At 36.6% G+C, this 17,801-nt stretch overlaps 1 pseudogene; it reads left to right on the top strand.

Moving 5' to 3' along the window:
* The first annotated feature begins 7,985 nt into the window (after nucleotides 1-7,985).
* Nucleotides 7,986-11,270, top strand: LOC109088572 (annotated as a pseudogene).
* Nucleotides 11,271-17,801: the final 6,531 nt, after the last annotated feature.

Here is a 17,801-nt window from a genome sequence, read left to right as displayed (position 1 = left end):
ACATGCTGAGTGTGCGCTCTCCTGAAGTCAACAACAATCTCCTTCATCTTCTCCACGTTCAGAGAGAGATTGTTGTCACTGCACCACCCGGCCAGGCGGCTCACCTCGCTCCTGTAGTTTGTCTCGTCTCTGTTGTTAATGAGACCCACCACAGTCGTGTCATCCGCAAACTTAATGAAGAGGTTGGAGTTGTGTGACGGTGTGCAGTCGTGTGTCAGCAGAGTGAAGAGGAGGGGGCTCAGCACACATCCTTGGGGGGCCCCAGTGTTCAGTGTGATGGTGCTGGATGTGTTGCTGCCGACACGTACTGCCTGAGGTCTTCCAGTCAGAAAGTCCAACAGCCAGTGTTGAGCCACAGCTCGACCAGTTTGTGAATGAGCTGTTGAGGGATGATTGTGTTGAATGCTGAACTGAAGTCTATGAACAGCATTCTGACGTATGAGTCTTTTTTCTTTAGATGTAACTGTTACATGTGTGACTATGTTAAATTTGTGTGCCTCCTGCATGGATCACTTGGCCGTTCCCAATATGGCTACAGTGTCTTTGTGCAGGAGCAAAGTTGCAACACAACTACAGTGTGATTTACAATTACACTATCCTTTCTAAATTGGCTTCTAATTATTTTCATTATGTAATTGGCATGATACAATTTTACCTGACTGATAATAAATTGTTATATTTATTCTGCATTATTCTTAATTCATTATTACTAGTAGATTAAAGCGAAGGTATTACCTCAAATCTGTGTTCAGGATTGTTCATACGAAAGGTTTAATAGATGGAGCATGGGGCACATCAATTGTGTCCATTTCGATTTCTGACTATCACTGTCTTAAATAAGTTGCAGTTTTCGTAAATATATAAAAACTATGCTTTTTGTATGAGTAAGCAGGGCGCGACCGACTTAAAGGTAAATATTTACCCTGCATCCAATGTTTAAGATCAGACTGACGAGTCTGTGTCCGGGAAGAGCATTCAGTCGGCCGAAATGTTACTTCTAAAGCAATACCGGGTCAGCAGTGAACGAATAATTGAAAGTATGGGATTTTCAGAATACTCAAATATTTAAATTAATAAACAATCGATATCTGTGATCAGCTTTTGATAGAAATATTGCCTAAATTTAATGATCACGTGAAATCGGAGTCAGATTAAACATGGAGCTAGACTAAAATTCAAACTAAATCCTGATAAATTCAGAAGCGCAAATAAAAGACCGAATACGCATTAAACCTTTGACCAGGCCGCTGGATTCCGCTTTTTGGGCTGGCGGGTGGATCCTTACAGTTGGTGACCGTCCCTCCGTGATCTCCCATCTCCTGTTGGCAAGGGTCTTTTCAGCGCATCATTCAAATGTGCTCCAGAAAGAGGTTTGAGTTTCTCCTTCCTTTTCCGTAAGTCGATTCTTATTTGTCTTTTAAAAAATGTTGAGGGAAAGCTTAGATGCACCCCATATAGGCATACTTTTGCTGAAAGAGTCAAAATGCTCATTTTAGACCGGAGACTGCAGAAATCCGGTGGGGCTTAAGAATTAGACGAAACCACATGAATGAGTAGATGAGGAATGAAGGCTCTTGAACCAAAATTAAAATTGGAATTACATCATCCAAATTTTATTCTGGTGCTCCAAAGAGGGCTTGCAACCTAAATTCTGATATTGATAATTTTCTGTAACTATTGTCTATTGGCTTTACAGTTATAACTTTGCAACATTTGAAAAGGAAACATTTATGTGCAAAGAAGTTAAGATAAATTATGATTGGATAAACTAAAAAGATAATTAAATGCTCACTAGAATCTTTTGTATGTCAAAGTGAGGTTGGACAAAACAGTGCAATGAAATTAAAAATTAGAGAATCTCAAAGGAATCTCTAATCTGGCAAAAAAAAAAACTGTGTCTCAATCCCAGATAACTACTGCTGCCGTGCAGAAGTCTCAGTGACTGTGAATAAAAGAGACATTAGTAATTCTAAATCTACAAAACTATAATGCATGTAATGACAATTTTGATGCTACTAAGAGGCTTGTACCCAAGCCCGAGGGTTAAACACATTCAAAGGACATCTATAACCTCTCCTGAGGAAGAATTAGTCAAATAGTCAAATTATCCGAATTAAATGTATTGAAAATCTCTCAATAGTAGTGAAATCTCTGATCTCACAGGATGCCTACGCATCCTTAAGGATTTTAAGGTTTTAAACTGCCTTTACCATTAAGAAAAGACAAGCATTTCACACATAGGCCATCTGTACTTTTCACCATCAAAAGGCAGCAGGTGCATAAACACACTTCTTTTTTATTGTTTACTCCATGTAGTTCTGAGAGAGAGAGGTTTACATTTTGATTTTCTCAAATACATCAAGGTAAGAGAGCAAAGGTCTCTCTCACACACTCTCTCTCTCTCTCTCTCTCTCTCTCTCTCTCTCTCTCTCTCACACACACACACACACACACACACACACACATATACACAATATAATATGCTGTTATACTCCATATAGCTTCATATACAAGTCAGAAACTAAGCTTTTTTTGCACAGGCCTATCTAAAGGGTTAATGGTTCCACCTAGTGATCAACTGTAAAAAATAACAAATGTTACCTCTTCCCAACAGGAAAAAACCACCAACAATCAAGAATCTCACACACACACAAACATTATAATTTGCTGTTATACTCCATATAACTCCATATACAAGCCAGAAACTAAGCCTTTTTTTTTGCACAGGCCTATCTAAAGGGTTAATGGTCCCACCTAGTGATCAACTGTAAAAATAACAAATGTTACCTCTTCCCAACAGGGAAAACCACCAAAAATCAAGAATCTCTCACACACACAAACATTAAAATTTGCTGTTATACTCCATATAACTCCATATACAAGCCAGAAACTAAGCCTTTTTTTTGCACAGGCCTATCTAAAGGGTTAATGGTCCCACCTAGTGATCAACTGTAAAAATAAAAAAAATTACCTCTTACCAAAAGGGAAAACCACAAACAATCAAGAATGCATGATTATATGGTGTCATGGCTTTGCAATCAAAAAATGTCGTTATAATGGAAGTCAATGGGGCAAAAACAGCCACGAACAACAAATTAGGGAGAAAAAAATTAAAATCTAATGCTGCACAAAAACTAACAATGCAGCAAAGCCAAAGTTGTTACTAATCTTTGACATGCCCAAGACTGTGATAAAAGGTAAAAAAAAAATAAAATCCAGTCCACAATCACTTTTTATATTGAAAATATGTCATTTTGTGTTGTTTTTTTTTTTTTTTCAAATCAGTGACATCATTTATGAACTTGGTAATTAAAGAGTTAAAATCTTGGATTTTTTTTAAACATTTGGTAGTTTTAAACAGGACTAATGGTGATTAATAGATTTATGCAAAAAAATTAGAAAAAAATATTTATATGATACATTTTTACAGCGGTTTAATTTAGTGGATGTTTTCATCCACGAACATAATGAAAGGGTTAACACGAAACCCCTGCAATCACAACAGATATTTGAAGTAAATGTCTTTTTCCCAACTGCACATGATTGGTGACCTATGCAGATTCTCAAATAGGCCACGCCTAACTGATGACGCAGTTTCGATTAAGCTGTTCTGAAACCCCTCGAAAAAAGTGCATGAGGCCTTGCAACAAATACAGGCAATTCAACCCCAATCCAGAAAGGGGCAACACTGTTTGATAACCGGCCGTCAGCAAAAGAACAGCGAATGCCGTGAGTTGCACACTTGAAAACAAAGCCCATTAGATAGTGATGGGAAGTCTGGTTCTTTTCCATGAACCTGTTCTTTCAGACAGTTCGTTTCAATGAACCGGTTCAAAAAAATGGTTCATAATTTTTTTTACTCCGGGAGAGAGAATTTAATTTTTTTTACTCCGGGAATTTAAAGGGGATACTCCACCCCAAAATCAAAATTTTGTTGTTAATCACTTACCTCCATGTCGTTCCAAACCCATAAAAGCTTTGTTCATCTTCAGAACACAATTTAAGATATTTTGGATGAAAACTGGGAGGCCTGTCCCATAGACTGCCAAGTAAGTAACACTGTCAAGGTCCAGAAAAGTATGAAAGACATCATCAGAATAGTCCATCTGCCATCAGCTTTGATTTGAAAGAAAACAGTGCATCCTTGTGGCACGGCTGATACAGAAGAGCATATGTTTTCATCCAAAATATTTTAAATTGTGTTCCGAAGACGAACAAATCTTTTACGGGTTTGGAACGACATGGGGGTAAGTGATTAATGACAAAATTTTCATTTTGGGGTGGAATATCCCTTTAAGTCTTGAAGATATAAAGTAAATAAATTAGTTTTCATCAGCGCAGAAACCATAATCCACTTATTATACATAATCCATTGCAATTTATTTGTTATTTAATAAACTTACCTTTCGCCAGATTGCCCTTCATTCAAGTCTTCGGTTTACCTGGGCTCAAAACAGAATCAGAATCAGTTATCCAGAAGAACCGGTTCAGTTGGACATGTCCGAAAGAAACGGTTTACGGTTCAGTGTACTGGTGATCCGAAAACCGATGCAACCTGTTTCTGACTTGAGAATGAGAACCACTCTAACCGGCATGCTGCACACACATTCAGTATATCATCAGCTACTCTACTCGTGTTCATGTTCTATTTACTACAAACTCAATTTGTGAATGTGTCATTGTTAACTGTAATTACAGTACAGGTATTTCATAAATCATCCCTTATTCCTATTAAACATAGTCTTAATTATGGTCAATCTTCCCACACAACCCCCTTTGGCCTATAACCTAACAGAATCTTCAACTGAACAAAGTACACAGATTAGATACATTCATCTTTTTTAAAAAAAAAAGTAAAATAAAAATATATTTTTATTGCCACACGTTCTGATATTTAACAAAATACTTGGATAACATGCTTTTTGTCCTCTTGAAAAATTACACGAAGTGGAGCTTTCTGCTCGTGTATCCTACCTCTTTGATTTGGTACAAATCAAAATATTCCATAATATTTCCATATTTGCAATTTTATCATATCTGAATGCTAAACTATTATTTATTATGTAAATTCAGGCTTTGTGTTTCAGTCACGTCCCAACAATGACACAGAGGCGAGCGTGCTGATGTTTGGTTCACTGTATTTTATTTTGAAAAAGTACCAAATGTGCTGTCAAGTTAGCAATGCTGGAGCTGATGTCTTTTGTGTGTGAGAGCCGGCACAATCATTTCAACTGTTTCCTTATACCAGCAGAATCAACTTTAAACACTTATTGCCTTATTAATAATGCATCACTGTATAAAGGTCTGCTTTTATGTACTCACAATGAAAACAAAACATTGTGCTTTTGTAAAATAAAGTAAAACAAATAGGATGGTGCTTTCTGCCATTTGAGTTTCCTTTCTTTGAAAAAATTAAGCCTGTCACAAAAATGAACTGAAACTCAGCATATATAGGCTATGTTACTTGTCACACTGCCCCCCCCCCCATTTATCTGTAAACTAATTCAAATATATTTCAAGAATTTATTCCATGTATGTATACATGTACTGCAGAGTTTATATATATATATATATATATATATATATATATATATATATATATATATATATATATATAAGGGAAACAGGTCAATTTAGCTCAAAGGGAATCATTTAAGATTTTAAAGGGAATTTGAACAGAATCACTGTTTCACGGCTGATCACTGAAACGGCCAGCGATTCACTGAACGAGCCATTTAACATCAAATCTGCGCTGGATATTAATATCCAAAGTATAGTGAAAACACTATTAATTAGCACAGTAACAAGATCGGCAGTTTAAGACATTAACTTGTAAGCACAAAACACAAGATACTTCTCTTTTCAATATAAATAAGGTTTTATTAGATAAATCTAAGACATATAAACTAATCTAACACATAAGCACACACACTCACACATTCACACACGTTGCAGGAGGATAGAACGTTAGGAAAGAATGAGTTTAAGAGAATGAAAATGTGAAATCCCAAGTTTACAGCAATGCGTGAAATTGCATAGACATGAACAACCATCAGTCACTTAATTAACTCTCACATTGAGTTCATCAATTAGGTTAAAATTATATTAGATAACACCAGTACAGATGTGAGTCTGGAGGTTACTTGCGTTGCCTGTGTAACTGGGTTCCCTTTGTTGTCGCTGAAAAGGGGGTTTCCCGAAGTTGCTGATTGGCTGGAAGTTCAGTAGTCGTTGAAGTGACGTCTTGGGAAGCCCGTGGTTGGGTGTAGGCTGAAGATGTGGAGTTGTGGGCTGATTGAAGTTTCAGACGGGCACGCGAGGTCAGACTCAGAGACACGGCGTTACAAAACTTAACTCAGAACACGAACTTTCAAACGGAAAAGAAAAGAAACTAAAGTAAAAGAATAGAAGTAGAGTTTGACGAGACTAGGTGGTGTTTCTTCTCATCGTGGCTAAGTAGCAGGCGTGCAGGCCGAGGCATGCTGGAACGGCGCTCGAAGAACGCTAAAAGTGATGACAAAGCATGAGGCTAAAAGCAAAATTTGATGGTGTCCTGAGTATTTAAACTGGCATTTTGGCCACACCTCAAATGTTGTCTTGACCAATTAGATATTGTCTTTTCTCGGGGTGTTGCATTGTTTGTCCCACCCATTCATAAATCATATGTTATCTTATTAAGCACGTGGTCCGAATTTTCCCGCTCTTGCAGGGTATAATTTGGACATGATTCCTATAACAAGAATATGATACATTTGACAAATAACTGATGGTCAGAAATGTTTCAAGCAAGAAAATTCGAACACACACATACTAAACATGAATATGATCCCTTAAGCTATTCAAGAGTTATTTAAAAAGACATACACAATAAGTGATTAGAAACATTAAAGTCAAATGTGTGGGTTACATGTATGATATGGAGTTAAGCAATGGACTTATATCCATTTAGAAGTCTTTTTTGAGTTCATTTTGGTGCATATATGCATTGGAAGGCATTCTCTGTGCCATTCTGGGGAGTAAGGATATGTCCTGTGAAGACCAGAGGGGTTAACAGGTCTCCTTAGGAATTTCAGTCTGGTTCTGCTAGGTGGGGGAAGTCAATCCAACGATCTTGTTTACTCTCATGGCTTTACATGTGAGGGTCAGACTGTCCATCTCTTAGATTACTTGCCCCAAATTAGAAAATCTCTTCTTCGAATTGAAATTGTCAATAATTGTTCTAATGGTGTTAATGTTAAAAGCTGTTCTGTGAAAGAGTTGGTTAGTTATCTTGCTTCAGACTGTGGTGCTAGGAGTTGATTTACAACATCCTGCGTTTCTGTGGAATTCGGCTCATGTTTCAACCAGGCTCCCGATCGAATCTTTAATTTGTCTGGTTCAGGCCTCATACGCTACATATATATATATATATATATATATATATATATATATATATATATATATATATATATATATATATATATATATATATATAACATACTGTAATAATATTTAGTATTTTCACATCTAGGTGGAAAAATGCAGTTTGTACTACTGTCTGTTCAAAATAAATGGAAAGAAACCAAGCATAGTAGTTTTTTTTTTTTTTTTCTGTTATACCGAAATCGTACCGAGCCGTTCTATTTGTTACAATGGACTTATTGTGTACATACATGTTTTTATATACTTATAAATCATGTATGTACACTATATACTTATACTTTTTATATGTTTTTGTACTTATATCTTTAAAAATACATATATGTAATGACATCTGCAATTAATTTCCGTAATTACATTTATAATTACACTGTTGACCCATCCCATAACACCAAACCTGTCCCTAACCTTACCCGTATCCCACCTCAATAGCAGCAAAAGTGTTTTGGAATACAATATGATATGAATAAGATCATTGTACTTATTTTTTTATGTAAGTACATAGTAGTTAAGGCCACCTTATATATATCAGTTAAATATCTTACTTCACTATTGTTTCTTCCATAATGACAAATAAGCGTAAAAAGCTAGCATGGAAGATTCATAATGCCAACCCCAAAGGACATTTAAACACAATAAAAGGCAGCACTATCCCTGTTCCACCTCAGAGGTTCCTGCTCTTCATACAGATTGGCGGCAAAGAAGACTGTGTCACTGCCACTACTGTTGCTGGTGGTGTATGGCGTCTATTCAGCACGACTCTGCAGACTGCTTAGTCAGCCTGCCCTTCCTCTACTTTCTACAGAAAGAGACATTAACATTGGGGCGATATTCTCAATCCACATTAGTGCTCTGCTAAAGATGCATCCTTTCACTTCCAAACCAGAGCCAACAACATGCACCAGGTTTGTATGATGATATAAAAAAAGCTGAACATGACTCTTTGATGTTGTAAAAAAAACTCTGATGTAATAAAACTAATGTTTTATTTTCACAGCTTCAGCTTGCGTGAGTTTAAATTTGCACAGACACTGATTTTTGCCATTGAGGAGATTAATAACAGCACACAGCTGTTGCCTGGTGTTTCTTTGGGCTATAAGATATATGATTCCTGTGGCTCAATAGCTCAGGCTATCTTCTCAGGCATGGCTTTGATGAATGGATATGAAGAGACTCTGAGTGACACATCATGTTCTAGACAACCTGCTGTTAATGCCATTGTTGGAGAGTCAAACTCCTCTCCAACCATAGCCTTGGCTTCTGTAGTTGGTCCATTCAGTTTGCCTGTTGTAAGAACTCTCATTTATCTGCTGCTTGTTATCATGTTAAATCAGTGCATGATGAACTACTGAAGCAGGCACCAAAATATGTGCTTCATGTCATTTTTAACCAATTAAAACAATGGTTGTAAATGTAGAAAACAGTGTGTTAAATTAATTAGATAACAATTATGCCTTTTTGGATATTAGAAAGATTAAAATAAATTGTATGTATTAAGTAAATTAAAAACTGTGTAATTAAAATGTTTTTTTTTCTTTCTTGCAGATCAGTCATTTTGCAACATGTGCATGCCTGAGTAACAGAAAAAGGTTTGCATCCTTCTTCAGAACAATACCCAGTGATTATTACCAAAGCAGAGCACTGGCTCAGCTTATAAAGCACTTTGGCTGGACCTGGGTTGGCACAGTAAGGAGTCGCAGTGACTATGGTAATAATGGCATTGCAGCATTTGAGGAGGCTGCAAAACAAGTTGGGATTTGTATTGAATACTCAGAAACCATATTAAGAACTGATCCACAAGAGCAGTTTCTAAAGACGCTAGAAGTGATAAAGAAGGGCACTGCCAAGGTGGTGCTGGCTTTTGTTGCACTAAGAGATTTTTTCCCCCTTGTGAATGTAATTGCACAACACAACATTACAGGGATACAGTGGGTTGGCAGTGAATCCTGGATCACTTCTCGAACTATTGCAGAAACAAAGGCATACAGTTTCCTTTCTGGAGCAGTGGGTTTTGCTATAGCAAATGCCAAACTTGTGGGCCTACGAGAGTTCCTGGTGAATGTGCACCCTGATCAAGAACCAAACAATGTACTTTTAAAAGAATTCTGGGAGACAGTGTTTGAGTGTTCTTTCAGGATTAGCAGCAATGGTGGCTGTACTGGCTCAGAGAAACTGGCAGAGCTACAAAATGAATATACTGATGTTTCAGAGCTACGGATAGCAAATAAAGTGTACACTGCAGTGTATGCTATTGCACATACACTACATAATATATTAAAAGACTTAAAATTCTACACCAACAGTAGCAAAGTAGAACAGCCCACACAACAAAAGGTATTTAGAGCACATAAAATAACAATAGAAAAATCATAATAAAAATTATTAAAATAGAAATAATAATAATAATAATAATAACAATAACAATAACAATAATAATAATAATAATAATAATAATAATAATAAAATCATAATCATAGAAAAAACTTTTAATCTATAATAATAATAATGATGTTAATTTAATCAAATTAAAATGTTGTTTCCTCTCAGGTGTTGGAGTATATGAGAGATGTGAGATTCACTGTCAAAACAGGTGAAGAAATTTTCTTTGATGCAAGTGGTGATCCAGTGGCGAGATATGACCTGGTGAACTGGCAGCCTGCTGGGAATGGAGGTCTGCAGTTTAAGCATGTGGGTGTCTATGACAGCTCGCTGCCTTCAGAGAAACATCTTCAGGTCAATCACGAAAAAGTGTTATGGGCAGGGAACAGTGGACAGGTATATTAATATTAATTAATAACAAATTATTGCAGTCACATGAAATATCTGAATTGTGAAAAGGACAGCCAAATACAGAACAATCATTTTAACAAACTTATATGAAATATAAATATATGAAAACAGAGTGTCAAAGTTGAGGGGCAAAAAAAAAAAAAAAAAATTTTATAATAATAATTTCAAACAAACAAATACTCTAACTATTAATTCATAATAAGTTGAGCTTTTATATGACAGCTTATTTTCTTATAGTTGCCTGTGTCCATGTGCAGTGAGACCTGTCCCCGGCACTAGGAAGGCTGTGCAAAAAGGACGACCTGTCTGCTGTTATGACTGTATTGCATGTGCAGAAGGAGAAATCAGTAATGGCAAAGGTAAAATAGGACATCCTGGTGTGATAAAGTGGTAAATAATACTGTCTGTTGTTCTAGGTTCTTAATGGTTCACTTTCTATTCTTTCTTTTCTTTCTTTCTGTTTTTTTTTTTTTTTTTTTGTTTTTCTTCTTCCCAGATTCTAGTGATTGCTGCCCTTGTGATTTGGAGTACTGGTCGAATGAAAGCAAAGACATATGTGTCTTAAAAATGGTTGAATTCCTTTCCTATAATGAAATCATGGGGATGGTGCTTTGTATTTTTTCCATCATTGGAGTGTTATTAACAGCAATGGTATCTTTTCTCTTTTATCGTCATAAAGAAACACCTATTGTAAGAGCCAACAATTCAGAGCTGAGCTTTCTGTTGCTCTTCTCACTCTCACTGTGTTTTCTCTGTTCACTTACTTTCATTGGTCGACCCACTGAGTGGTCCTGTATGTTGCGTCACACAGCATTTGGGATCACTTTTGTCCTCTGCATCTCCTGTGTTTTGGGAAAAACAATAGTGGTCTTAATGGCTTTCAGGGCTACACTTCCAGGAAGTAATGTCATGAAATGGTTTGGGCCTCTTCAGCAAAGAATCAGTGTTGTTTCCTTAACATTAATACAGGTGATTATATGTGTGATGTGGTTAACAATATCCCCTCCTTTCCCATATATGAATTTCAGCTATTACAGAGAAAAATTTATCCTAGAATGTAACTTAGGTTCAGCTCTTGGTTTCTGGGCTGTTCTGGGTTATACTGGTCTGCTATCAATCTTGTGTTTTATTTTAGCTTTTCTTGCTCGGAAGCTACCTGATAACTTCAATGAGGCCAAGTTCATCACATTTAGTATGCTCATATTCTGTGCTGTCTGGCTCACATTTATCCCAGCTTATGTCAGTTCTCCTGGAAAATTTACTGTAGCTGTAGAGATATTTGCTATAATAGCTCGAGTTTTGGTTTGCTATTTTGCATATTTGCTCCAAAATGTTACATAATTTTGCTAAAACCAGAGAAAAACACAAAGAAACAAATGATGGGGAAATCTTAAACTCATAAATAATTGAACAATATAGCTACATTAAGCAATAGATAACAAAAAAAAAAAAAAGAAAAGAAAGAAAGAAAGAAAAAACAACCTTCAAGAAAAGTTTTAAAACCAGTTACTTGGAAAGGTTCATTATAGCTGTTTAAACTGATAAAAATGCACTCCTGTCTAACTGGTGGTCCTGCTTCTCTCAGGCTGTGGCAGGCTTTGCAGGGAAGATCAGGTCAGCACTCTTGTTTACTATCTCCAAAGAAAATCAATAAAAATAAATAAAATAAAATAAAAAAACTGTATTTTCCGCAGTAAAATATGCAGCCATTTATTTGGTTTAGAACTGTATTTCATGGACATGCGTTTATGCCTCTTAAAGGTACAGGTTGTAGGACCTGCCACTAGAGGGCGCACTACCAAAACAATAACAATCGTGTGGTTTGATGATGCTAGAAGGAGCGTGAAATGATGGGATTTGTTGTCTTCTACCCAACCGCTGACGGCCATCAATCAGACGGAAAGATAAATCATGGATTTAGTTGATTACTGTTTAGTCAGATGATATGAATACTATTACCACTTGTTCAACAAATATATACACTCGTGTACATTCAAACACAGTAATTGGGCATACATAGCAAACTCGAGTTCAACGATTTGCGCTAGTAGATTACATACAAAGTCAATGCAAAGACGCGATCAGACTATGGATCAGACTCGATGACCCGTATTTGGCGTGTATGCCCCATAATACTAATCTTGTTGATTGTTATAATAGCATACGTTTTCTGTAAAGATACGAATCAAAACAACTCGGCATCTCTTTCTAGTTGAAGTTTGTCGCAAAGCTCTCTCCATCTAGAAAATGCAACACCAATATTGATCCTCTCTCTTTCTCTCCTCTTGTCCCAAACTTTTTGGGTCGTTTGGTTGGCCCGTACACTTACGTTTACGGTAGCTGTCCTTGTCAACAAAACCAGCGGCAGACGGTAAACAGTAATTATGTTCCATAAATAAGTAACACAGTAGGGAACTGCTTGAAGCAAGCTAGTGGTTTGCTGGACGCTAGACACTACTTCCGCATTTGTCCACAACACTGTTGTCATGTGGTTTCTACGTCAGTAAAGGCGGTAACAAAGGATAACTAACGTCATTGACAGGTGACTGCACTGCCACGTGTCACTGTTTAGAATGGAAATGTTCTCATGATTTACAAGTAGTTGAAAACATTAGAGATATTGTTAGTAATCAGCTAGACAAAATATATAACACTAGCCTAGTGGTTTTTGGATAATTTACTGCAAATATCTTACAAATTGTACCTTTAAGTGCATGTTTTGTATCAAGCATCTTACACATGCCATATTAAATGTGTTCCATTCATTAATCCATTTATTTATTTATGTTTTGTTTGTTTATCTATATATCCCCTCAACAAACTTCAGCAAGAGAAAACACTTCTGTCTGGGTAGACATTTTTCACTTTGCTTTTTATACTAGAATATAACTTGTATGCTGCTGAATTTGTGTCCATCTCTGCCACCCCCAGTCTGAGGCTCTAAACTAGTTTATTTTCTTTCCTATAGGACAGGGTTCTCAGCTCTGGCCCTCGAGGTCCACTTTCCTGCAGAATTTACCTCCATGATCAAACTCGTCTGCCAGTAACTTTCTAGTAATCCTGAAGACCTTGACCTCAGGTGTGTTTGATTAGGGTTTGAGCTAAACTCTGCAGGAAAGTGGAACTTGAGGGCCAGAGTTGTGAACCACTGCTGTAGGAGCTGGGCATGGGCTGTTGACTGGTGGCCACGCAGCAGCCAGCTCATGAAATCAGTTTTGAATAAATTCCACCAAAGAGACCAGAAGAAGAGATTGGGGCTTCCAGGAGAAAGTCTTTATCTTTCTCCTTAATCCCTGTTAGAGTAAACCATTGCTGCTGCTTTGTGGCCACCATACACCCCATAGACTAGCCAGTACCTTGGCCATACAGTGAAGACCGTGCAGTGTTTTAATTTTGCATTTATTACTTCATTAATTGTCTTCAGCCATGTTAATTTCATTGACAAATAATTTTCATCATAATTTTCCTGCACTACATTTTTTTTTCCCCACCAATGAAAACAAGACAGTAATGGAATAAAACTTGTTTTGAATGACAAAAGGTATGGCAAAAATCTACTGACATTTTCGTCAAACAAATAAAAACAAGATGAAAATGTCAGAACGAACCTGCTGCATCATTAAGAGGATAGATCTGCACATAGCCTATTGATCTATCCAGTGGGACATAAGCTAGCATACACTTGTTGCATGTCTCATAAAACATAAAAAAGTCAATATCTGGGAGTAAGTGGCCATGGGGAAATACAGAGCTGAGTATCATCAGCATAACCGTGTAAGCTAACACTGTGTCTCCAGATGATATCTACCAAGGGTAACGTTCGAAAAGAAACGGTCCTAGTACTAAGCCTTGTGGTACTCCATACTGCACTTGATACTTCTTCATTCACTGCTATGAATTGATAACGGTCAGATAAGTATGATTTGAACCATTTAACAACTCAACCACCCCAAAGGACCACTGAATAACTGCTGGATATCCATTTTTTATTGTGTGTGTGTGTGTGTGTGTGTAGTTCCATATTTTCCCACTAATGCCGTAGAACTGTTGTATAAATGCAGTATCACACTCGTAGCCTTGTGATATTGATGTGCTGTGATTACTTTTCTGCCGAATCACAGCTGTGTTAATATACACCCAGCCAACATGTATATGTGGGTCCCACATGGTTTATACTGGGTCTACATGGGTACCAAGTGGGCATGGTCCCAAAATGGGCATCTTCTCTTGGGCCCACTTGGGTCAGCTAAGTAGGTCACACATGGGCAAAAACAGATGGGCTCACTATGTGGGTCCTAGTGTTTGTCACAAAATGGAAATGAGTGCATGGACTCAAAATGGGCAACACAAATGGGGCCCATATGGTTTTAACAAATGGGTTAGACATGGGCAAATACACTCAATCCCTATATAAGCTGCATAAACTGGCCATGGTAGTACCCACATAAGCAGCCTCCATATGGGTTTAGAATGGGGAAATACTTATGGGGCCCTCTTGGTCAAACCATATGGGTAAAACATGGGCAAACACAATCATTCCCATATTGGCTGCCTACTCTGGCCCAAGGTAGTACCCACCAGTGTTGGGCTAGTTACTAAAAGAATGTAATATATTACTCATTACTAGTTACTCCTTTCAAAAGTAATATTGTTACTAGCAACTCTACTCGTTACATTACTTTTTCTTCACGCCCCACAGAAGTTGTAACTGTGTATCTTCCACATAAAACTCTTCGAGAATGTTACTAACAACATATTTCTGCCTCATCATTTGACCAAAATCCACATTGGATCACAGTCAGAAGTTATTACAAACACTCAATAGTGATTGATAGTGACATTTAAGTAGAAGTATTATATAAATCTCATTAATTGTCATGTGTAGCTTGAAGCTAATTGTAATTTCTCTGTTACCCAAATACAATTATATTTCATTATGTATTTTATTAAATCACATAAGTTTGTAAGAAACCGTTAAATTTCCCCCCACAAAAAATTATAGTTATAGTTATAGTTATAATTATAGTAATATAATGTACTACATGCTGATCAGAGGGTTGTGGGTGGGATGTAATGTCAGAGTAAAACCACAACTTACACGACAGTGTTCAGATCATCTTTTTTTCCTGACAAAATCAATCTGCTGAATGTAACCTTTTCCAAATTCCAAACTTGCCTGCTGCACTGGGTACATCACATGCATGTGCGTGTCGTGAAAATTATGAAAATAAATCTAGGAATTATTTGATTGTTGGATTTTAAATCAGCGGGGTTGAGGCATCAAAAGTAACTAAGCTGTTTTATGGATGGTAACTGTAATATTATTACTGACATCTTATTAGTAATTAGTTGCAGTACTGGTTACTGAAAAAGGTAATATTATTACAGTAACTAAGTTACTAGTAATTAGTTACTGCCTAACACTGGTACCCACATACTGTAGGTAATCTTTGTATGGGTTCTGAATAGGGAAAGATGTATGGGGCCTTCTTGGCCAAACTATATGGGTCAGACATGACCAAACACAATCATTCAATTATAGGTTGGCTATGGGCTCAAGATATGGTAATGGTACCACATGGGTAGTCTCTGTATGGGCTGTGAATGGGGAAATGTAGTACATATGGGGTAGTGATGGGTCATTTATGAATTATCTGTCTATTGCATCTGTCACGTGACAAATGAATGAAAGACTCTGAAGGTAAAGTAATTATTTATGTTCCCTATAAATTATCTTTGGCTGCATTATAATGATTTCCTAATTTAGAATATGATCAAGATTGCACAGGTGGATGTGTTTGGGGAATTTGGCTGGTAAAAGTATAATATTGAACACCACTTAAATGATTGAAATGACTTGAATAAAGATTTGGTCATTTTGATGAACAAGATCAAAGGAGAGAGTCAGTAAAATGATCCGAACTTCCCATCACTTATATGGGGCCCTCTTGGGTAAGACATAAGCATTCTGGGCAACATTAGTAAACAATCAGTCCTACATAGGCTGACTACATGGGCCCTAGGTAGTACTGTACACAAATAGGTACTAGGTACAGAATGGGCAGTGTGTTAGGGATCTATGTACAGCATTGACTTTATCCTCCTGAGAAACAAGCGCGTCACCATCTTTAGAATATTGTCTTTGAACAATTGTCGTTTGTGTGGTAGCTCTGTATATTTCTATGCCATCGCTAAGTAGCTGGTAAAGTGGTTTTATGTATTGCAGAGTTAACAAAAGTTATCGTGAACATTGTAATGTTTAAAGCAAATATCTTAAATGTCAGTAGACCAGGAAGATTTAAAAATGAGTGGTTCATTTATAAATCTGTCAGATCACAGAAGACAGCAAATGCAGCACTAAAAAGGGGCGGGGCTACATAAGGTGAATAGGCCACTGGTTCTCAATTCACAAATAATTTTGAACACTGTGATTAGCTTGTTTGGTGTGTTTGGCTAGAGATAGAACCAAAGTCAACAGAACATTACTTTTCAAGACTGTTGAAGAGTTCATGAGTCAGGAGTTGAAGAGCCCCTGGAATATACAAATCAAATTTAACACCTAGAGTGCCATAAGCATGTGCTTTGCAGGCCATTGCTGTTCTCCATATAGTTATTTCCAAATCTATACCAATGTTGATATAAAGTTTAATGCTAAATCATTGAAAAATTGTTTGAACAAAAAACAAATCTTTAAAAAAAGATGATTAAAATATTTGTTGAATCAATGTCATGTCATTAACAAGAAATATCTGCCTTTTGAATTATTATGATCATTAATATTTTATTTATTAGGATTTTATGATATTTTGATCAAAACACCTCTTCGAAAATCCAAATGTATATGTACAAATATAATTATTGTCATTAGTAACAATAATTATAATGGATGCAGTTTTAATCTCAAAAGAGCAGTGTGATTTTGTGTGGATTTACAATTTTGTGTGCGTGCCCACAGTTAACCATGCATTATTGAATTTTTATTCATACACTGTCATGAGAACACTATTTGACCAACTAATCTACAGCCCAAAAAAAAATAAAAAAATCAATACACACGTTTCTTAAAAAAAAAAAAAAAAAAAAAAAATCTTTATTTTCGTTACCACTCTGAATCAATTGCAATTGTTTGTTTCACCTGGTTGGTTTCATCATAATCTGACGGTCATCCACGAAACTGGCCAATGACAAAAGTACACACCTTTTTACTAGTCAAGTTTGAATTATATACATCAGTTTGGTGGTGTTTGCTACTGATCTGCGAGATTACTCGGTCAGTTCCTTAATATGTGTGTGTTTTAATATTTTTTTTTTGGGTGTTGTCCTATCATGAGTTGTTCCATTTTTTTGATCTTATAATAGAATTGGCCACAACCCGGCCCAAATTATATTTATCATTTTTATTTCCTGTGCCAGCAAATAAAATATCTTGGAGCCTATGTGGTTTAACTTTGTCAGCTTCGATTACTCTATATGAAAACAGATTGAGGATCGACCCAAGTATGAAGAGCCTTAAGTTGTAATGACCAATAATAAAATTCAAAATTTGGAACAGTCAATCCTCCTGAAAGTATTGGACGCTGCAACGTGGCAAG

The sequence above is a fragment of the Cyprinus carpio genome, unplaced genomic scaffold (assembly GCF_018340385.1).
Source record: "Cyprinus carpio isolate SPL01 unplaced genomic scaffold, ASM1834038v1 S000006739, whole genome shotgun sequence".
In the NCBI taxonomy this organism is placed as follows: Eukaryota; Metazoa; Chordata; class Actinopteri; order Cypriniformes; family Cyprinidae; genus Cyprinus; species Cyprinus carpio.
This window is presented reverse-complemented; position numbering and strand designations above follow the sequence as displayed.